The sequence below is a fragment of the Macrotis lagotis genome, chromosome 2 (assembly GCF_037893015.1).
Source record: "Macrotis lagotis isolate mMagLag1 chromosome 2, bilby.v1.9.chrom.fasta, whole genome shotgun sequence".
NCBI classification, from domain to species: Eukaryota; Metazoa; Chordata; class Mammalia; order Peramelemorphia; family Peramelidae; genus Macrotis; species Macrotis lagotis.
Genome location: NC_133659.1, coordinates 67324133 through 67347929, shown reverse-complemented (window position 1 = coordinate 67347929; position 23797 = coordinate 67324133). Strand labels below are relative to the sequence as shown.

The following is a 23797-nucleotide window of genomic DNA, read 5'->3' as shown; positions in this document are numbered from 1 at the left end:
ACCACATTCATCAACTAAGTCATCTGAAAATTACACTTTATAAGCTTCATTTGGTACTCTTCCTGACAGGGTTATAGCAATGTTGGTACTATCTATTCAAAATGTCAAAAAAAAAATCCAACAACTCAAAAGCATCTTCAATTCCACCACCATTTAATGATCAATCACTATATAATGTGACACAAAATACAAAATAATTCCTGCATTCAAGCAGCTTACATTCTATTTGGATAGACAACATAAACATGTACATATATGTAATAGTATTTATACAGTGCTTCACAGGCACTTTGCAAATATCTATTACTATCTCCATTCTACAGATGAAGAAACTGAGGCAGATCATGTGTCTTGCTCAAAGTCACACTGCTAGTAAGATCAAAGTTAACTCGGATCTTCCTAACTCCAGCCACTATTCACCACCTAGCTGCATAAAGATAGATGATAGACAGAAAAATTCAGAGAGATAAGTATAGCATACAGTACCCCATTTGCAGGAACAAACACTGGAAAGATCCCAAATTGGCTGCCTCTTAAAGGGCCAATGTAGAAGCAATGAATATGAACTTGAACAGAATTCTAGAGATAGTGGAGGATAGAAGGACTTGGCAAGCCCTGGTCCCCAGGGTCACAAGGAGTCAGACACGACTGAAGGACTGAACAAGTCAACTCCAGAGCCAGTTTCTAGGGTCAAAAGCCAGCTGGAGTGAAGAAGAGAATTCAGCAGGTTAAAAGAATCTAAAGTGTTATTTCCTCCCATCCCAAATTTGGTCAATGAAGTAACCTGAAGGGGAAACTTGCTTATAAATCAGATATACACAGTAGTCTAAAACCAGCACTCCCTGATAGTCTATGTCTCCTTTGAAAGGACTGGGTTAATAAATCAATTCTCTCTTCTACATTCTAAAATCAAACTATCTGCTCCATTAGTAGACAGAAATTCAGGTTACCCACTGAAGAAAGTCATCTTACTGACTTGACTAATGAAAGAACACTGGTAAGAATCAGAAAGAACCTCAGTAACACAGTAAATAATGTTTCTCTATTGTTGCAAATCTCCTCCAGATGGCAAGATGAAAAGATTGTCAAATAGAAAAAGTTGTCTAAGCTACTGGCCTCAGATATACCCAACAATACTCTTCCTCTCCTACTGCATTCCATACCTGCAACATCTACAAAAAAGTCAGCTTAAGCATACCAGTAAATCTGATCTGTCACTATCACTCTATGAAAATACCATGGTACCAAAGTTCCTTCTACTTTCTTGGCAATTCCCAAAATTCTTCATTTTTGCCACTTTCTATCCATAATTCTCATTCCTGAGGTTTCTCTACAATTTATTTTGTCAGCGCCATATACACAGTAGTCATTCTCAACTACAGAATTTAGAATAGGTAAAGAAAAGACAATCCAAAATATTCAAAAAAAATGACTAGACTTGTCCAATCTAAGAAAGTGTGGTTGTAGTTCTGAAGGTTAACTCTTTAGATCCCTATTTTTTTATTGTAAGCTTAACTGGATTTTTTTTAAGGAGGGGGTGGTATTCTTAGAAATGTTTTTGGTTCTATGACTTATCATAGCACTACAATCTGTGACCACATTTTTCATGTTTTGGTTTTGGTTAAAAATTCTATTAAAAATGTTTTTTAATTAAAAATTTAAAAAAATTTAAATCCTGTTACATTCCTAAATAAACATTTTTTTTCAACAGATAATTAGAGTCCTCAGAATCTCAAAAGCACACATAAGCTTAACTCCAAACACCCTAACTCCAAAATGACTGAACGTGTACATAGAAATCATATCCTGTTACAGGTTTACTATCCAAGATATATAGACAACAGAACTATATGAGACCAAAAGTCATTCCCCAGAAGACAAGTTGTCAAAGGATAGAAACAAAGAGTTCAAAAGAAGAATTACAATCTCTCAGTGCCCTGATAAAAGAATATTTCAAAAAAGAAATGAAAATCGATATAACCCTGAGGTTTTTGCCTTAAAGCCTACAAACTGACAAAGATGACAAAAGTCTAGAATAGTCAGTGTTGGGGGAGTTATGGGAAGATAGGCACACCAATGAGTTATTAGTGGAACTATGAATCATTGAAACCATTTTGGAAAACAATTTGGAACTATGCAAATAAAACAACTAAAATGTCAATATCTTTTTGCCCAGTGATTTCTCAGTTAGGCCTTATAGGTCACTGATAAAAAAAAAAAACTATGCATATGTCTAAATATTTATATATGAACTTTTATGGTTGCAAAGATCTGAAAATAAAGTAGATGCCCATCAATTGGGGAATGACTAAATAAAATCATGATATGTGAAAATTAATTAAATTATTACCTTGATATTAAAAAATGACATTTATGATAGTTTACAGAGATGTATGGAAACTCATGGAAACTTACATGAATTGATGCAAACTGAAGTAAGCAGAGCCAGAAAAACAATTTACACTCTTTACAACAAAGTACACAGAAAAATAATAACCACAAAACAATCAAAAGTGATTTGTAGGGGCGGCTAGGTGGCGCAGTGGATAGAGCGCCGGCCTTGGAGTCAGGAGTACCTGGGTTCAAATCCGACCCCAGACACTTAATAATTACCTAGCCCTGTGGCCTTGGGCAAGCCACTTAACCCCATTGCCTTGAAAAAAAAAAATCTAAAAAAAAAGTGATTTGTAGAAATTACAGAGCAACAGTAAATTCCAAAAAAAGGAGACATAAGAAAACATTGCCACTCTAGTCCTTTGCAGAAGTAGGAAGTCGCTGGATGTGGAAGACTACATATACTCTCAAATTTTTTTAATATATTAATTGGCTTTGTTCATTTTTTTTCTTCTTCTACTATTCCTTTCTTTAAAGTTAAAGAGAATATTTAAGTTTTTTTAAAAAAGGCTAAAGAGAAAAATTAAGTGATTAAAAATATCCATAAAACAATGTAAAGACTGGCAAATTGACTTCTGTGGGGGGTTGGGGGGAGGGAAGTAAGATCAGGGGGAAAATTGTAAAACTCAAAATAAATAAAATCTTACTAATTCAAAAAAATAACCATAAAAATTTATTTCAAAAGTGAGGTGAAATAAAATTTTAAATGAAATTTTAAAAAGAAGTAAAATGTAGAAAAACAATTCAAAATTTATTCTTGATCTTAAATTCTATATATCTAAAGAAGGCAGTATCATTCTAAAAAACTTCAGTCACATTTGACCCTCTTCTCACTTCCAGCACCCCATCAAATGACAACTCCTAAAGATTCTCTCCAGAAAAAGTCTTCCCTTGATTTCCACTTCCATTATTATCTGAACAATTACAATAGTCACCTAATTGGTCTCTGTGACATCAGTCTCATACTTTTTCCAATCCTTCCTTATCACTGCTGCTAATTTAACCTAATCATATAACTTCTGATTTCATTACTTATTACTTATATGACATAAATAAGTCACTTTCCCTCTACAGGCCTCAATTTCCTTATTTGTATAATGAAGAAGTTGGTCTAGATTAGTAGTATCAAAGATAAGGGGATCTCTGTAAGCTGAATATTGACTTTAAATTTTAAAATATAATATTATCTAAGTTTTATTGTGTTCTTTTTATTTTGTTAAGTATTTTCCAATTACATTTTAACCTGGTCCCTCCACTATGGAGTGTTGGGAGTGACACCTACTATCTGGCTTGGCCTCTAAGATTTCTTCAGCTCAGGCTAGACTTATGACCTATGCCTGGTAATCAAGGCCCTCCCCACAATCTAGCTCCACCCACCATTCCATACTATTTAATTCCTTTAGTGAATTCTGTTTCAATCAAACTGAGCTACAACCTATCTCCATCTGGCTCTCTCATCCTAATTTACTTATGGTATGTACCCTGAATCTCTGCTTGCCAAAATCTCTCCTTTCTAGGACCAATTCAGATACCAAGTTTTTTATGCACAATGCATAGAAGACATTTAATAAATGCTTTTCCCCTTCCCCCTTCCCTGATTCCACCAACTCAAAGTAATCCTTTCTTCCTTGAATCAATCCTACTATTTACTATCTCTTTTCCTATGCACTTACTTAAATCTCTGTGTGATAGTTATTTTGTATACATACTTTTTTCTTACCACATTAGGCTATAAACTCATGAAGTCATTTTTTTCATCTTGAACACAGAGACCTGCAAACAGTAGATACCTAGAAATTATTTAACCTGATTAAATAAAATGAGCAAAACCACATCCATAAGGGTCACATGGAGAGTGAAGAACTATATAACCAAATACTGATTCTCCTTAATTCTGTATAGTACCTTTTTACGGTACCCACTGTAGTCAAGAAGTTTAAGACAATTTCAAATATTGTCACCACAGTGAAACAAACTCCCTTCCATTAATGCGGCCTTATACATACCAGTCTACTTTAAAGCATGATATCAAAGAAAACTATTTTTCCATTGTTTCCAAAATTTAAAAACCCCTCCAAAACAGAATCTTTCATCACAGTCCAAAATAAGCTCATATTTTAAAATTCCACTGTCTTATGACAAATAGAACACATCCTCAAAAGACATCCCTGAGCTGCCCTTGAGATGTCAGCAACTGAGTTTTACAATGCCACTCAGAACCAGAGGCCATGGTCACCCCATACATAATGCAGAAGTTGTATTGTAAGGAGCACATGGCAACTTGTGCAAAATAAACAATCTCCAGAATCTCACATACTGTATTCTCTTGACTTCTATCACCTTACAATCACACAATCAATCACACAATCAGACACACACACACACACACACAAGAGTCTTCAACAGAGCAGCCCTGAACTGAGACAACTCCAGGAGGACAGCCATAGAAGCAACAGATGGCAATTCTCCAGAACGTATTCTCAAAAGAATGGAACTAAATTACTACTGAATAGACCCAGCACAGTAAAAAGTGAAGCCTTTAATCTCAAAGGCCTAAAATTAGCAGTATTTTAACTACTTATATCAGAATTTAGCTTTTTTTAATATTCTGAGGGGGAAAATCTTTTCACCTCATTTTCTTTAGTTCAGATACATAGGAGTTCTAGGGATTGCTTGAATATAAATTGGTGAGTATTTCCTACTTTGGCTAGGGTAACTGATGAGGTTACTTCAATTGGGGCTCTTTAAAGCCACCGATTTCAAAATCCAATTGAACTATACTTGAGTTGACTCTCTCAGCAGACAACATGAAGAAGTTCCCTGATTTCTAAAGACAACCTGATAAAAAGAAATTCTGAAATTAAGTCTCAAAATTTCCTCTGTAACTACTAGAGAGGTCAGCAGAAACTAAACTATTAGTGATATATTAATGGGGGGTCAATATGTAAACTAAATAACAGATTACTAATGGAAATAACTGATAATATTCAAAGTTCCTAAAAAAAAGTTCATGTACCCTGTTCACACATTCCAAAACTAACTGGTCATTCCCTCAATTAATACATTCTCTCAATTTAATTCAATAAACATTAAACACCTACTATTGCCAAGAACAGTACCAAACATCCAGAATATAAAAAAGAGGTAAAAGACAATCCCTGCTCTCAGGAAACTTTCAATCAAAAGAGGGAATCAACGTGCAAATGAAGACTGGAGATGGCCCTGGATGCTAGGCAGAGTGACTTGCCCAAGGTGGAACAGCTCAATAACTGTCTGCAGTTTGAACTTGAGTCTTCTAAGACTTGAGGATGGGCACTCTACCTACCCACTGTGCCATATAGCTGCCACTGTAAAGCAACCTATATACAAGACAAATAGAAATAATTAAAAGATGGAAAGCACTGGAATTAAGAGGGATCTGGGAAAGGCTTCCCAACAAAAAGTAGTTGAGACCTGAAATCAGGGAAATCAGGTGGAATAGGAAAGCATTTTATTGGGGGGGGGGGGGGGGGTGAGCCAGAGAAAATGCTCAAGTAGAGAGAGGAGGCCAGAATCACTGGATTAAAGAATACATGAAGGGGTATGGGGTGTAAGAGGAATGCACAGATATGAAGGACTTTGAATAACAAATAGCATTTTCTATTTGCTCTTAGAAGTACTGAGGAGTTTATTTATTGAACAGGGAAGTGCCAAGATTCAAACCTTCCTTTTAGGAAAATCAAGGACTAGAAGCAAGGAGACTGTCAACAGGGTACAGTGGTAATCAAGGGGTGAGGTGACAAGGACTTTCACAAGAGTGGTGGTAGTGTCAGAAAAGGGGAGGGGTGTAAATGAGAGATTCTGCAAAGGAGAACTTGATGGGCCTTGACCACAGCTCAGACATGGGGGGGGGTAGTGTCAGTCACACACAGTAGGGAGTCAAGGTGAGTCTGAAGGGCTGGGAAGATGTGGCCCTGCCATAGCGTCTGTCCTTCCCTCTTTTTTTCACTGACTGCGTCTGGGGCCGCATTTGAACTCAGGTCCTCCCGAGGAAGACCGTGGCACGGGGACAAGCTCGGCGCGGCATTGTGCTTAGTCACCAGCCTCACTTTCTCCTCCGGCTGCCTCTGGGTCCGTGGCACCAGCAGCGCCGCCCGGGCGGCAGGGGACTTGCCCAGGGTCACATCCGTCCCCCTGGCCTGCCGGGCGAGGGGGCGCCCGGGGGGCGGGTGGGAGGGCGCCCCTCTCTCCCTAGTCCCGGCTTCGGGAAGCCCGCGTGGGTCCGGGAGCCTGAGGCGTGGGCACGGCGTCCACGGAGGCGGCAGAGGCGCCCCCGCCGCGGGGGCCCCGGGCAGCCCCCCACCCTCACGTCCGAGGCGCGCTGCCTCGCATCATCGACTATTGATTACAGGTCTGCGGTCTCAGGCGGAGGCCGGCGGCACGGGGCACGGGCACGGGCACGGAGCACGGGCACGGAGCACGGGCACGGGGCACCGGGCACCGGGCGCCCCGCCGGCTCCTCCCCAACTTCGCTGAAGCCCCGGGGCGCACCGGGCCCACGCGGGGGGCTGCAAGTTCTCCAAGCGGCCCCGCCCCGAGCCCGCCCCACAACTACTTCTGCCCCCCGAGCCGCTCCGGGGAGGGGGAGGGGAGGGCGCGGGGCGCCCCGCGGACCCCGGCCCGAGGCCGCAAACTTTGGAGCGCGGGGGCCCGGCCGGGGCCCGGCCGCGCTGCCCATCAGCCGCGGCTCGGGCGGGCGCGCGGGGGCACCTGGCCCGGGCAGGTAGCGCTCCGCCCCCCCCCCGGGCCCCGCCGCCCCCCGGTCACTCACCGGCCGCCGCGCCGCCCCGCCGCCCCGCGCCTCGGCCCGGCCCGGCCCGGCCCGCTGCTCCGCTCCGCCGCCGCCGCCGCCGCCGCCGCCCGGGGGAGGGAGCCGGGAGGAGCCGGGAGGCCGAGCCCGAGGGGGGAGGGGCGGGGCGGGGGCAGCGCGGCGGCCCGGGCCCGCCCAGCGCCGGCGTGCGCGCGCCCGGCGCGGCCCGGGGTCTGCCCCGCCCCCGGCCCCGCCCCCGCCCCCCGCGCGCGCCCGGCCTCCCCGCCCCTCCCCCCGGCGCGGCCCCGCCCCGCCCCCCGCGCGCGCCCGGCCTCCCTGCCCCGCCCCCAGGCCCGGCTCGGCCCCGCCCCCGGCCCCGCCCCGCCCCCCGCGCGCGCGCCCGGCCTCCCCGCCACGGCCCGGGATCGGCCCCGCCCCGCCCCCCCGCGCGCGGGCCCCGCCTCCCCGCCACGGCCCGGGATCGGCCCCGGCCCTCCCCCAGGCCCGGGCTCGGCCCCGCCCCGCCCCCCGGCTCGGCCCCGCCCCCAGGCCCGCCCCCGCCCCGCGCGCGCGCCCGGCCTCCCCCCCCCGCCCGGCTCGGCCCCGCCCCCCGCCCCGGCCCCCGGCCCCGCCCCCGGCCGCGGCTCCCTGGCCGCACCGGGGCCCCCGCAGCCCGGGCCGCGCCTTCGCGCTCAGAAACGCCTTCCCCGGCCCGGCCCGGCCCGGCCCCGTCTGGTCACGGAGGCCCCTCGCTGCTGCCGACTCCGGCCTCCCGGCTCAGCCCTCGGGCCTCTGTGGTGCAAGGAAGGAAGGACGGACAAGAGGACGCCGTGACCGACCAGGTCGCTCCCGCGCCGCCCTCCACTTTTGTTTGTTTTTTTATTTTTATTTTTTAGGTTTTTGGGTTAAGCGGCTTGCCCAAGGCCACACAGCCAGGTAATGATGAAGTGTCTGAGGTAGGACTTGAACTCGGGCCCTCCCGACTCCAGCGCCCTCCACTTTTGGCCCTGCCCCGTGATTCACCCTCGGTCCTGGCTCGGTGCCACCGGCTCGCTTGCAGTTCTGAAGGGTCACCGGGTCCCAAGGAGAAGGGGGTCCCCAGTCGGAACAGACCCCGCGACCCTCCACCCCAACCCCTGCGACTGGCCCCCAGGGCTCGCTCTCCTCTTTCCTAGTTTATGGCTAACAGTTGCAGTTAATGTTCCTCTTCTCCTAAAGAATACGGACTAGGTACACACAGAAGCGCATTTGAAAATGAAGGCCATATAAAAGCAAAATGTAACAACAATGTTTTTTAAAAAACAGAAAAATCACTGTCAACAAAGCAAAGAGAGTGCAGTAATAAAAGATCATTCTTTTCCCAATACTGGAAACTTTTGTACTTCTGCATGTCTAGAATGCCGAGATGTTTTTAATAAAATATTTTTGATTAAGATTGAGTGATCCGGCCTCGGACACTTAATAATTACCTAGCTGTGTGGCCCCATGGCAAAACTGTCCCCCAGGGCTCTCTCCTCATTCTCTTTCTGCATTTTTCTCTCTACATGCTTTCTTGGACTTATTATCAGCTCCCAAAGCATAGCCTCTACACAAGGAACTTCCTAATCTAACCATCCAGCTTTCTTCTCTTGCCAGTCAAACTAGTTAACTGCCTTTTAGAACCTCCATTTGATGGAAGAAGCCAATCAGCCGTATCTACATTTCTCTATTAATATCTAGCAGGTGGCATCAGGAAGCAATAGTAAGACATGCAAGAAAATAATCAGAAGACAGCAATGGAGCTAAAGGACATAAATGGATGTATATACATATAATAGATTAATAGAATCATTAAATCCAATGTCAATTTTATGAATATTAAGAATTAAAAGAACTATGAGATGATGCATATGAACTGCTTACTTTGTGGAACAATTACAGCAATATAAATGGGATTAAAAAAAAGAATGAACAATAAAATGATGATGGCCCAACATGGCCTCAGAGAGCAGTTAAGAAGATGCATCACCTTTCGGGGTGGGAACTGATAACTATCGGGTCCAGAAGACCCAAGTTCACATCCAGCCTCAGACATTCACTAGCTGTGTGATCTTGAGCAAGTCACTTAACTCTGCCTGCCTCAGTTTCTTCATCTATAAAAATGGGGGAAATGATAATAGTATTTACTTCACAAGATTGTTGGGAGAATCAAATGAGAAAATATTTATAAAGCCCTTAATAATATTAGATGCTATAAATACTATTATGTATTTTTGTCAGTTTATATCTAACAGTATTTAGTTAATTTTTTTCTTTTAAAGAATAGTTTCTAGGGGCAGCTAGGCGGCACAGTGAATAGAGCACCGGCCTTGGAGTCAGGAGTACCTGGGTTCAAATCCAACCTCAGACACTTAATTACCTAGCCATGTGGCCTTGGGCAAGCCACTTAACCCCATTGCCTAGAGAAAAATAAAAAAAAATTGGTACTAGGTACACAGAAGATCATTTCAAAATGAAGGTAATATAAAAGCAAAATATAACAACAATTTAAAAAAAACATCATTGTCATCAAAGTAAAGAGAGTGCAGCAATAAAAGACCATTCTTTTCCCTATACTGGAAACCTATGTATTTCTGAATGTATAGAATGCCGAGATGTTTTTAATAAAATATTTTTGATAAACCTGTTGTCTGTTGTCTACAGCATTGAGAGTCAGTGTGACATAATGGATGAGTGATGACTTTCTAGGCAGGAAATCAGCATTTATGCACCAGACATATAAAGTTCTGAGAATACTAATATAAGGAAAAAGAAAGTACCAGACCTCAAGGAATTTACATTCCAGTTAGGGAAAGTCTTCAAATAAAAAAAGGCAGGGAAATATGGTGAGGTCCTGACAGTCAGAAGCAGAGCTGGCAGAAGAGTGAAGAAGGATGGCTGACTTGGGTCCTTTCTCAAAACTGAGATTCTGGTAGGGATGCTGGGAGGAGTTCACCAGTGAAAGAAGGAGGCCACAGGACTGGAGGGATCTTCCAGGATGACAAGGACACAGGGTAAAGAGGAAAATTTCCAAGGTAAAATAGTAACAGTTGAAAAAGACTAGAGTTCAAATCCCATCAAAGAAACTTTAACTTTGGTCAAGTCATTTAAATTATCATTGCTCCAGGCAATTCGGGGGGGGGGGGGGAGGTATAATTTGCTGAGACTGTATCAATAAAGGTTTCTTCATCTGGAAGGTCTATGACCTGATGAAATCACAGGTCTAGTACCGCTTTAAATGAAAAAACAAAGTGGGGGTGGGAAAGAATAGAAAGCACATTCTAGGCCTTGGAAACAGCTATGACAAAGTCATGAAGTTAGGAAAGTTCAGAGTACATTCAGAAGACCAGAAGTAACCTAGTTTGCCTGCAACATTGAATGTGTAAAGAAACAATGTGAGATAAGGCTCAAAAAGTTAAAAGTGTGTTCCACCAGATTGTGTCTGGCTTTAACTGTCAGATTAAGGAATTTAAACTTTAAACAAAAGTCACTAAAGGCTTTTAAACCAAGGTATGATGGGAATGGATTACAATGCCATGTACAGGCAGGCCCAGGAGCTTTCTGGAAAGAACTCTATTCCATAGACACACACACACACCCCCTTAATCAAAACTATCTATCTCAAAAATATGTCCTATTGGTCAGAAGGAGGACAAAGTGAAAGGGTGGAGATTTTTTGTAAAACCTCTTCTCTTTCCCAGTCATAGAAATAACTCAGCACACACTGATAGACAGCCCAGTCTAGTGACTCAGTTGAGTCATTTTTATGTTAGAAAGGACAAGGAATACGATTTCACTTATTCATTCTTCAGTTGAGTCCTTACCTATTCTTCCCCCTATGATTTCATAATTTCTTTATAGCAACATTATCCTAATAAGTATGAGAAGATTAAAGGGGGGAGTTAAGATAGAGAGAGAGGTCCTGAGAAACTAGATAGAGAAACATACTTCATTGTTTTTCATAGAACACTTCAGGGAAGATACTATCAAAAATCTTGACATGGAGCTAGGTGGTACAGTGGATAGAGCACCAGCCCTGGAGTCAGGAGTATCTGAATTCAAATCTAGCTTCAGACACTTAATAATCATCTAGCTGTGTGACCTTGGGCAAGTCACTTGACCCCATTGCCTTAAATGAATAAAAAAAAATCCTCCTGGTATGGACTCTAATAAAATCCAAGTTATAGGGAGTAGTTTAATACAATAAAAACCAAATTTTATTTTGTAGGATTGTCTCTATAACTCAGTCTATAACTCAGTCCTCTGCCCCTTTAGGAATAGTAATACTATTGGTAAGCTTTTCAGTACACCTTACAAAAGAATCTCATTTGATCCTCACAACTCTGTAAGTTGTATGATGTTACTATCTCCATTTTACAAATACGGAAAATGAGATTGAGAAGTTCAGGTCACGTTGTCAGTGACTAACCAAACTCACTTCTTCCTGGCTCTGAGTCTAGGGCTCTCTCTGATATTCCCATTTTGCAGATGAGGAAGATGGTTAAGTAACTTACCCAAATCATACTACCAGTGAATATCAGAACTTAACTTCTTCCTAACTCCAACCCTAGGGCTCTCTCTGATATCCCCATTTTGCAGATGAGGAAGATGACCTCCAATTCTTACTCCCAGTGAATATCTTCCAGACTCCAAGTCTTAGACTCTATGACACCACCCAGTTCCCTCATGAACCATATTATCTTAGGTGACCATCTTCCCACATAATAGGAATGCTACCCTCTCCCATACTTCAATTTAAATTCAACACTCATTAAGGGCCTATAATGTGCAGAGCACTACAAGTCCTCCCCAAAATTCCAGCAAAATTCCCTCTGATCTAGGGAAAGTGAAGATGTGGGAAAAATAACTGTAATCACTTTGGCTAAGGATATTTACTCTCCTTAAACTTGCAAATTCCTCTGAGAGAAGTATTTATACTAATATTTATCAGTCATTTATACCTCATTACAAAGTTTATCCATACCTCAGATAAATTTCCAGAAAGGAGAGATTAAAGAGATGAAGAGAAAGAAGGCACTAGGTGGGGTGGGAAAGGCGCCACAGTAATGAAAAAAGTATACATAAAATTATGGGAACAAAGCCGGGATAAAGCAGATAAACTTAGCTGCTTACACTGTTGTCTAGGGCCAATCCTAATTTCTTTCAGATTTTGGTCAATTACAGATATGTGTCACTTTTGATGATTTTTCTGTTAAAATGAACAACTGAATCACCAAGCTTTCCAGGTTTGGGAGCTTGACCCTTTCTCAATCACAATAGAGAGAGACAGAGTCAGATTTACACAGAGGTAGAGTAAGTAATATGATTTGATGAGCATATATGGACCCTGTGCCTAAAAGTATTATCATCTACTTTGGATTAATTTGGAAAGTTATTTCCAAAATAGTTACATGGTCCCTGGAATAGTAACACATTCATCTCTCTAATACATAGAAGCCCATGGAAGTGACCTAGCATGTTGCAGAATATGAAGACCACTAGATATATAAATTATGATGAAAAGAAAGTCTGAGAAAAGACTCCCCAATGCCAAATTCTTCCCATAGACCATCCAAAGTCAAATACTAATGTGGGGGGCAATGTAAAACTAAGTCATCCCTAAAAACATTAAGTTGCTAGTATAGAGATGTTAAAATAGGAGTGGAAGGACTTAAAAGGGAGCTAGGGATGGAGAATGGAGGGTTAGATCATGCCAAAGACAAATATTGCCTACTCAACAATTTTGCTTAGGACAAATATTTATATGAGACCTTCGAGGTAAAAACTATAATGAATGGTTGTAACCAACCACACAATTTATTGACATCCTAAACTCTTAAATGTAAGAACAGGAGTTTCTGCTTTGGGCAGATGTCTTTCATAACCCTTGTGGTTTAGCATGATGAAATAAGATTATCAAGACTTTACTCACTAAAACACAATCAACAGTTTTTCTTTCTAATGAATTTTATATTTTATTATTTTTTTTCACCTGGTCTCCTGTTTTTCCCTTAACCACTGTAATTGGTAACTTTATTGTTCATAGTAAGATGTTAGATTGTTTTCAAAATAAATAAAGCTTTAGCTCCTTTAGTTTCATGAAAGCCCTGTAGTTGAGTCAATATGTAGTCAACCACTTTACCAAAGTTCTCACTGTCTACTTTTTCCAGTACTACTCCCACAAAAATACAGTTTTGCCTGGGTTCCTCAATACCACTCAACTCCACAAATCCCAAGTAGTAGGCTATGGATATGTGGTAAGAATTAATGAACTGCCTTTCCAGGCAGAAATTTGAGTAAACTGAAGGAAGAGTTATTAAATGTGAAAAATAAAATGTGCAATCAGATTTTTAAAAATTAATGGACTGAAATAGCTCTTAAAGAAACCTTCCCTGTATAGGTAGCTTCTCAGAGAATAGTCATGATCCCTAGAGGTGATGAAAATGTGAGTGTAATGTGGCGACATTTCTGGGAAAGTAGTTTTCTATAATGCTGGGAAGATGAGTAGAAGAAGAAAGTGCCCCACTAGGAGGTTTGTGGACTTCAAAATTTTTCTCTCCCTTGTTAGAGTTAGGACATAGAGTTAATGAAGTAGCAGCCCTGATGCAGCCTTGGTAGGTTTCCCAGTTCCTGTCATGCCTGGCTTGGGACTCAGAGAACTCTTTCAGTTCCATTAGAATTTATCCAGTCACACAATCTGCATGCCTATGGCTATCAGGAACAGAGGCACGTGCTGTTAGTGTTCATCTGTGTAAATCCTTCCACACTGATCCTCGTCCAACAGGTCAATAGTAGCTCTGGTATAGCTCCCTAGCTGGAGTAAACCAAGATTGTTGTTTATCCTTAATTCTCAAAGAAGCTCATGTCATGGGAAGATGATGGCATGACCTCATTTGTTCATTGTTTGAGCTCTGGCGGTTCAGAGTGAGTATCAATAACAATTGTTTCTGTTTTAGCCAGAAACTCTGAGAGTCTTCCCTCCCAGACTGATTTTTTTTTGGGGGGGACTAGATAAAAGTCATTCTCTGCTTCATTTCTTACCTAGCATTAACCACTGAATGAGCTTTCCTCAAACAAACTGAGACCTGGGAAAGACATTAGGATAAAAAGGTCAAGATCTCCCACTGCATCCAGGGTCATCTTCAGTCTTCCTGATCTAAATCTTGCCACTGGACCCAGATGACTCCGGAGCAGAAAGTGAGGCCGGTGACTTTGCACGGTCCTGCCTTACTGAAATACAAGAACTAAGGACTCATAAACTAAATCACATAAGAGACTGGAAATCAGGAAGCTAGGAGGAAGTGGTTTAGGATGGAACTGCAATTGATATATTTTGTTCATCTTGTCCTTGGTGCTTCTTAACACCTTAATACTTTCCATTTTAAGTTAATGGTCAATATGTGGTCACATGGAAAATGTCAATTGGTCTAAAAAAAGTAAAAGCACGTGAGTATGACTGTTTTGAATGGACATTTATCCTAGTAGGCCATGAATACTTAGGAGTTTTCAAGAAGTTGGGATTGAAGGGGTGGGTACTCAAGGGTAACTGCTCTTAGAATTCAAGGGCAGATGCATTACAATAATATGCATAGGAATTAACAGGACTTTTATGGTAAAGAGGAAAATCTTACTCCTCTCAGTCCTTAAGGGGGACTATTCTCTCGTCACTCATCTATACCCATTTTTAAAAAGGCTACATTTAAAAAAAAATCTAGAATTACAATCCCTGTAAAAGATATAAGCTGCTGCGAGATCCCACATGGTACTGAGCAATATTAAACTGTAACAATTGGAGTTTGGTTATACTTCAAAAAAAATCCCTCACATTTTCCCTGATAAATGAAGCCTTCTAGGGAAATGACTCAGGAAGTAGAATCATGAAAAAAATTTAGCCTTCAGATACTGAAAACTTAAACTGATCAGGGATCTCATTAATTTGTATACCCTCCCCCTATACATCCATAGTCATCTAGCATATTTGACTTGTGTGAATGTGTGTAAATGTGTGTATGTCTATGTGTCTCTGTGTGGTCATTCTCAGCTTTCAACAACACTGTGTGGTAGGTGTTATTATTGATTTCTTATGGATATAAGACTAAAATAGTTAGTTATATAGATATTTTGATTTATATAGATATATAGATGTGTGTGTGTTTGTGTGTGTGTGTGTGTGTGTGTGTGTGTGTGTGTGTGTGTGTGTGTTTGTGAGTATGTTTGGTCATTTGAATCTTCCAACAATCCCATGTGGTAAGTGTTATTATTATTATCCTCATTTTGCAGATGAGAAAACTGAGGCTGAACAAATGTTAAGTGATTTACTTAGGGTCACACAGTTGGTAAAGATCTTCCATATCCAAAACTCTATCATACTGCCTTTAATGACCACCAAACCACTCTCTAAACTAGAGCATTCTTAAACTTCCTGTGTCATAGACTCCTTTCTTTGATGGTCTGGTGAGGCTTATCATTCCTTCTTGAATAATGGGTTTTTAAAATTCATAATTAAAAGAAATGCTAAATTTCAATTAGAGCTTAATGAAAATAAACATGTAATTTTTCTCTCATTCAAGTTTATGGACTCTGATGTAACTAGGGGTTCCTAAACCCTAGGTTAAAACCCTGCTCTAAAAAAAAAAGAAAGCCTATTTTAAAATACAAATATTCGGCTAGAGATACAATTCTTTTTTTAGGTTTTTTTAAACAAGGCAGTTGGTTTAAGTGACTTGCCCAAGGTCACACAGCTAGGTAATTATTATGTGTCAGAGATTAAATCTGATCTCAGGTCCTCCTGACTCCAGGGCTGGTGCTCTATCCACTGCGCCACCTAGCTGCCCTAGTGATAGAATTCTAAAGTGTGGAAACTACTTCTGAAGAACTAAAGATACAAGTTACCCAAAAGGAAATATAATAGTTTCATATAGTGGGAAAGAAAAGACTGAAACACATTAGCAATAAAGAATTGTGTGGGAAGATCAGTGTAAAAGAAACTACTAAGGAATGTATAAGTAAGAAAGGAACAAATAATGTATGAGCAAAAGGAAAGGAGCAATAGATAATCCAAGGATATGCATTCAATGTCAAGAAAACTAGTTGGTGAAATCCCTAAGAAGGTATTTACAGGAGGACATAGACAAGAAGATAATGAAGTTCCATAGGATAACAAAGAGGTATTACCCATATCAAGAGAACTCTCAAATCAGTACAATTTAATTCATTTTGATGATGAATTAAAATTTGGTCTTTACCAATTAAAGAAAGTCTTCAGTTTCCAGGTATAATTGCTACCAGCTCAGTTTCAAGACTTGTTACTTCTCTTCCCAACAAGACACTATTTTTAATCTGTTGTTGGTAGGATACAGCTGTGGTGGTGATGGGAGAGGGAATATTTCTCCAAGAAAGATAAGGGTTCATCTTTTTACTCCAGTTAAAACTGACAAACCACAAATTAGTATCATGTTAGAATTAGAAGAGATAATAAAATTATTTAAGCCAACTCCATTTATAAATGAGAAAACCAGTGCTGCAAGTGATGAAATAATTTATCTAAAGTAAAAAAAAAAAAAGCAATTAGTGGCAGAAGTGAAACTGCACTGAGTAGATAGCTATGTCCTCTCAAACTGTTACAGAGTCCAATCTAGGAACCTAAATTTATTGTAGACTTTGAACCTATGCAATCACCCAGAATTGTGCTTCATTAATACTTTACTAGGATTAGCACATGAGAACTGGCTTTTGTACTGGCAGTATTTGAAGGCCCAGTAGGTTAAATGTACCCGAGACTTCTGGGATACTATCATTTCTTTAAAAAAGAGTCACATTAGACAGCAGCATTCATCAACCATGTACAAATCACCAATATGCATATCTAAAATAATTTGTATAGGTGCATGTCTACTAATTACTATTATGATGCCTCACTGTATCATAGACCTGACCCCAGGCTCCCAAAACCTCTGGCATTAGAATGTAAGCTCTGGCAAGTCTTACCAAACTGGAAGGAATTTGAATATCAACCTGGTGACTGACCAAATATCTATTGTCTGTGGGCCAACATAGATTAGTTCAGGGAAAAGCATTACATTATTGAGCAATGATTTTTTAGATACCTCAGATTTTGAAGATATTGTGAAGATACTACTAGGTCTATGCCCTAAAGAGATCAAAGAAAGAGAAAAAAGTCCAATATGTACAAAAAGATTTATAGCAGCTTTTTTTTTTAATAGCAAAGAACTAGACACTAAGGGGGTCCCCACTCAAGGTTGTTATATTTTCTTTAGTACATACATCTTGCACTGGTACTAAGAACATAAAGCTATATAAGTTCTCCTGAAAAAAAACAGCATAAGGAAATGCATGCCAAATTCTCAATGAAGGCCATTAGTATAAACACTACATTGGAACACAGTGGAAATCCATGTCCTAATAAGAAACCTAACAAGAAAAATTAACTTCCAGTCTAGGAAACGAATAGGATTAGGAGGACTGGAAAAGGAACTGTTGGTTCCACTGACAAAGATAAATTGATACTCAATCATTTTGCTTAAAATCAGTACTTATATGAGGGCTATGAAGTAATAACTATTAGATGAACAAATTATATGTGAATGCAATATAATAATTTTGTAATATAAGAAATGATAGAGACAGCTTCAAAAAACTTGGTAAACTTGTATAAACTGATGCAGATTAAAGTGAGCACTAACATTATACTATAATAAAAGAATTTTGGAAGACTAGCAATCTGATTGATCCAATGACCATCAATAATACCAGAGGCCTTTGAAGAATCAAACTACCCTTTTTCTAACAGAAAGAGACTGAAATCATAATGAGAATTACAAATTTGAACATGGTCAATGAGGACATTTGTTTTATTTGACTATGTATATTTATTGCAAAAGTTAGTGCAAATTATATTATTTTGCTTTTACTTTTTATATTCTAATGGAATGGAGATGGGAAGAAAAAGTCAATTTTTTTCTAATAAAAAAAATTTTAAAAGATGTTGTAATGGTGGAATCAACAAGACTTGACAATTGATTGGACATGTATCAAGGATGACTGAGATTTTAAATCTGGATGAAGGGAAGGACAAGTGTTTGCTCAACAAAAAAGGGGAAGTTTGAAAGAGGAATTATTGGATATTTCTTTAATATAGCATGTTTTTTTAAAATATATGTTGGGTTGGAGATGCCTATGGTACATTCATATAGAAATGTCCAACTGGTAACAACAATAATGATGTTGGATTAGAGTTCAGGAAAGAAATGTGATGTGGCTATTTCAATATGGGAGTCCTTTGTATAGGCCTGATAACTAGAACCATGAGTGCTCCTTAACAAGATCAATAGAAAATGGGAGAGGGAAGAAAACCTAGGACTGAGTTTTGAAGGCCACCATTGAGACATAGGCACAGGATTTGAGCAATGATCCAGGAAAACAAACTAAGAAAGAATAATCAGGCAGAAGTGGCAGAATCAGACGGATAGAAGGAAAGCCAGGAGAAACAGAATACACTCTCAGAATACTCCTCATCTTTTCCTCTTAGAATCCCTAACTTCATTCAAAGATCAGCTAAGGTATCTTTTTATATACAAAACATTTCCTGATGCATGTAGTTATTCATACTTTCCCCTTTGAATTACTTTGTTACTCTTTGAATATTTTGTGTTTATCTATAAATATAAGCTCCTTTCAAAGAATCTTTTACTTTTTTTTACTTTTTTACTTTTTAAAAAGTCTTTGTGTCTCAGTAATTAGCTCAATGCCTAGCGCACAGCAGGCGTTCAATATTGTTTGTGGAATTGAACTGTTTCTATCTGTCAATGATGGAAATTGTTACCGGGGAACTAAATCTCTCAGGTACATTATCCAAACTACAAGTGATGTGATTATATGACATTCTTATGTTGGTTTTCTTCTCAAAACAATGACTATGAATTTGTCAAATCTCATTTCCAAAAATAAATTTATATCTTAAAAATATTTAATTGTAAATATTTGTTCTACCAATTTATATGATACATGAAGAGGAAGTTTTTGACTAAGATAAAATTAAAACCTAGCTCAATAATCCTTTAGTGTTGGGGGCAGCTAGATGGTGTAGTAGATAGCACACTAGCCCTGGAGTCAGGAAGACCTGAGTTCAAATTTGACCTTGACACATAATAATTGCCTAGTTGTATGACTTTGGCAAGTCATTTAACCCCATTGCCTAAAATAAATTTTAAAAAAATTTTAAATCATCCTTTTCTGTCATCAATTGCTGCTTAATCTAATCCTGGTCTTATCCTAAAATTTAACTGTGAAGGTAACTTTTTAACATCATCTAAATTCAGATATAAGAATTCTAAGACTTCAGACCAGTTTGATAACAAAATCACTTTTTCAGAAAAACTCTTTTTCATAAAGGGATTTTTATCTTCTATCACAAAGTATTATATTCTGAGTAACATTTTAACATGAAATTTAACAAGGTCTTAATAATCAGACTGGAGAAGAGATTTTAAAAGGTCTAGAGGAAAAAAGAAAGAATTCCATGAACTAAAATTCTACAGAGGAAGTCAATCCATAAGAGACAGGAAATTCTTAAGAATGAAATTGTGAAAGCACAAAAGGAAATAATCATCCTGATTGGGGGAGGGGGGAAGAAGGAGAAAGGTGTGATTATATAATAAGACAGATGAGCATGTATAGGGAGTTCACCATAAAAGTTACAAGTGAAATGGAAACATGGAGGTCACAATCTAATGGAGGAGACAACATGCAGAGGAAAAAAAGGGAGAGCATTAGAATTTAGGAAAGATTGGGAAAGATTTCCTGTAGAAGGTGAGATTTTAGCTGGTACTTGAAAGTCAAGGGGGCCAAGAGGCAGAGATGAGGAGGAAAAGCATTCCAGATATGGTGCATACTAGTAAAAAATGCCCCAAACTAAAAGACAAAGTGTCAGCATCAGTTCATGTAAGCCTTTTCAGGCTTTTCTGAAGTCTGTCAATTCATGATTTCTTACAGAACAATAGTATGTGTTCAACCATTCCCTAATTCAGAGCTATCCAAATTGCAGCCTGTAGGCCCCTTGTGGATTTATTAAATGCTTTAGCAAATGAAACCAAATTAGAACTGTCACTAAAATATATTGTCTATTGTTACAATAAAAACTTTTAAAAATAAGGTTGAACAACCCTGCCCTAATTGATGGGCATCTAGGGGAACATTTCTTACCTAAATAAGATATAGAGAGTCAAAATAGATACAATATTTTTTCTTACATAGAATTTAAAAGCTTTCTGCCCAGAGGAATAAATACAATTTGAATAAGAAGAAAAACAAATAATTGAGAAAAAATACCAAAGTAAAATTTTCTGATTAAAATATAATCAAGATATATAAAGGATTAATGCAAATATATTTAAGTACATGCTTGTTTGTATACATATACATAAGAATAAGAGGCACACATATATGCATAAGAATAATTGCAATTCCTCAATTAAATAAATAATCAAAAGATATAAAGATACAGATTTCAAATTAAAAAAAGATGCACGCTATCAACAACTATATGAAAAGCTACTCTAATAGTCAATTCAGGGATTTTTTTTTAGTTTGGCAACGTATAATTGTCATAAGGGTTTTATTTTTCATTCTTTTTCCCCCCACTGGAGTGAGGAGAAGTAGAAGGAAAAGAAAGTAGATATTAGATCAATGAAAAAAATAGAATTAAAATTTTAAAATTAAAAAATTGCTCCAAGTCACTAATAATAAGAGATATGTAAATTAAAACAACTCCAAGGTTCTACCTCATACCCATCAGATTTCAAAGATGACAAAACAGGAAAGAGATTAGAATTGTGCTTGGAAAAGATGTGAACTGGTTCAATCATCTGGACAACAATTTGGAACTCTTGTCTCAAAAGTCACTGATATGTCAATAGCTGACAATACTACTTTAGGCAGGTTCTCTAAGGAGATCTGAGTAAAAAGAAAAGTATCCAATGCATAACATAAGAAACAATGAATATTAAGTAGCCAACAGAGAACTATAGAAATAACTGTATGATATGATCTATACTGAAGTAAGCAGAAAGAGAACTATATACATGAGATAATCACAATAACTTTGTGAGGAAAAACAACTTTGAAAGATTTCAAAACTCTGATAAAGCAGTAACCAATCACGACTTTAAGAAACTAGTGACAAAGTCCACTTCCCTTCTCTCGGGAAAGAGAAGATGGACTAGAGGTATAGAACCAAACATGCATTCTCAGAAATGGCCTATGTGTTGGCTAGTTTCTCTTGACTATGCATATCTATCAGGAAGGTCTTTAACTGGTACCAGAAAGTTGGGTTAGAAGGTAATATTAGGTAGGAAAAAAGGCATCAATAAAATATTTTTAGAAGAAAAAAGAAGCACAAGATAAGAAACAAGTAGGACAACTTTAATACTACCTGGTTAAGCTTAGTGTCTACATGCTATGTGTGTTTCTTTTTAAACATATATAATAAAAGTTCAGTTATTTATACAATTTACTTCTCTATCTTAATATTTACTTCTTAAAGATTATAAATTTTTTAAAATAATTTTATGAATAGGACAAGTCAGAACCATACTTGCTTCTACAACTGTTGCTAAATTGGTAGATGAGGAAATATTGTAAATATAGCTTCTATATATTTTATTTTATTTGTTTATTTATTTATTTTTAGGTTGTTTGGGTTTTTTTGCAAGGCAAATGGGGTTAATAAGTGGCTTGTGCAAGGCCACACAGCTAAGTAATTATTAAGTGTCTGAGGCCAGATTTGAACTCAGGTACTCCTGACTCCAGGGCTGGTGCTCTATCCACTGTACCACCTAGCCACCCCTATTTTCATTTATTTAAAGGCAATGAGGTTAAGTGATTTGCCCAAGTTCACACAGCTAGGCAATTATTAAGTGTCTGAGACCAAATTTGAACTCAGGTCCTCCTGACTCCAGGGTCCATGCTCGATCCACTACGTCACCTAGCTGCCACTTCTATATATTTTAACAAAAGCTTTCAATAAAATCTCTCATGCTATTCTTGTGAAACCGCATCTGGTTTAGATAATAACACAATTGAATGAATCTAAAACTGATTGAATGATTTATTCAAATAATACTCATTAAAGGGATATTATAGAAAGAGCACTAGCTTCAGAGACAAAAAACCTCAATTCAAATCCTTCCTCTGCCACATACTACTTTTGAGACCTTGGACAAGTCATTGAATTTCTCTCGACCTTGGATTTCTCATCTATAAAACAATGCTGTTGAGTTAGATGGCCTCAAAAGTCCCTTCTAGCTCTGAAATCTATAATCAAATATCAACTTGGATTAGGGTCTCTTAACCTAGGATTCAAAGATCTCCAAATGGTTCATGGATAGATTTTAGGAGGCTTGTGAGCCTGGATGGGAGAGGGGGGTGAAAATTTCTTTATTTGAATATATTTTATAATTCTTTTTGTAATTCTTTTGTCATATATTTAAAAATATGATTCTTAGAAGGGATCCATAGACTTCATCCAATTGCCAAAGGAGTCCTTGACACAAAAAATGTTAAGAAGCTTTGTATGAGGTTTCCAGTGGAGTGTGCCCAAGAGATCTATGACTGACCATTGCTATTTAGCACTTTTATTAGTAATGAGGATAAAATTAAAAGCTGGTATGCTTATACAGTTTTCAGTTGACACAAAGCCAGGAGGGATAGCTAATAATAGAACAGAGAAAAATCAGTTCCAAAATCAGTTTTAGATTCCAAAAATCAACTTTACAAGCCAAGATTAGGAAAGCATATCTGGATAACAATTTATCTGAAAAAAAAAAAGCAGGGTTCTCAGAGACAGAGACAGTCAAGAAAACTAAAGCAATCTTAAGTAGTTTTAAGAGGCAGAACATGCAAGAATAAGGAAATGTACTCTGTACTCTACTCTGCCTTGGTCAGAACACATCTGGAGTATTGTAGTCAATAATGTCTGCCACACTGCAGGACGGTACTCTACAGAAGTACCTCCTTCCAGAGAAAAGAGACCCAGATGGTGAAGGGATTAGAGTTCTGACCAGTTGGAGATGGGTTGAAGGAACTGAGAATATTTATTCTACAAGAGAAAAAAAAAAACTGTGATTGGAGTTTTCCAGAGGAAGAAGTCCTGATAGTCTTCAGTTATAAGTGTTCTCATAGCACTTAGTCTTATTCTGCTTGTCCCCAGGAGGTAGAGCAAGAGATAGAGACAAATTTAGACTTGGTATCAGGGGAGAAAACTGTCCTAAAAATTAAAACTTTTAAAAATGGATAGCTTGCCTCAATGGAATCTTCAGACAAAGGCTGGATGACCATTTCTCAGTGATATTGTTAAGTAGATTCTTATACAGGTATGTTATGAACTAGAAGGATTCTGATGTTCTCACTTACAATTCAAATTCTATGAATACCCAATTTATCTATATACGATGAGAATTTCAGCAATTATATACTTTTATCTTGATGAACAGGGCTCCAAAATAAGATTAGTTTCCAATTTGATATGTGCACCAAAATTTCAATAGTTGAAGCAATTATTGACTGTATAACAGATGGTGG

At 39.1% G+C, this 23797-nt stretch overlaps 1 protein-coding gene across 3 annotated transcripts in view; it reads right to left on the bottom strand.

Annotated features, from left to right (window-relative positions):
* RABGAP1L (RAB GTPase activating protein 1 like) overlaps positions 1 to 23797 on the bottom strand; it is a 716515-nt gene that overhangs the window by 663201 nt on the left and 29517 nt on the right. Inside the window, exon 1 of one of the 3 annotated variants that reach the window (XM_074222077.1) lies at positions 7205 to 7227. The exons of the other annotated variants lie outside the window; for them this stretch is intronic. The gene's annotated coding sequence lies outside the window, so the exon portion shown is untranslated. Of the gene's footprint in view, positions 1 to 7204; positions 7228 to 23797 lie in introns of those variants that run through there. 3 annotated transcript variants of the gene reach the window in all.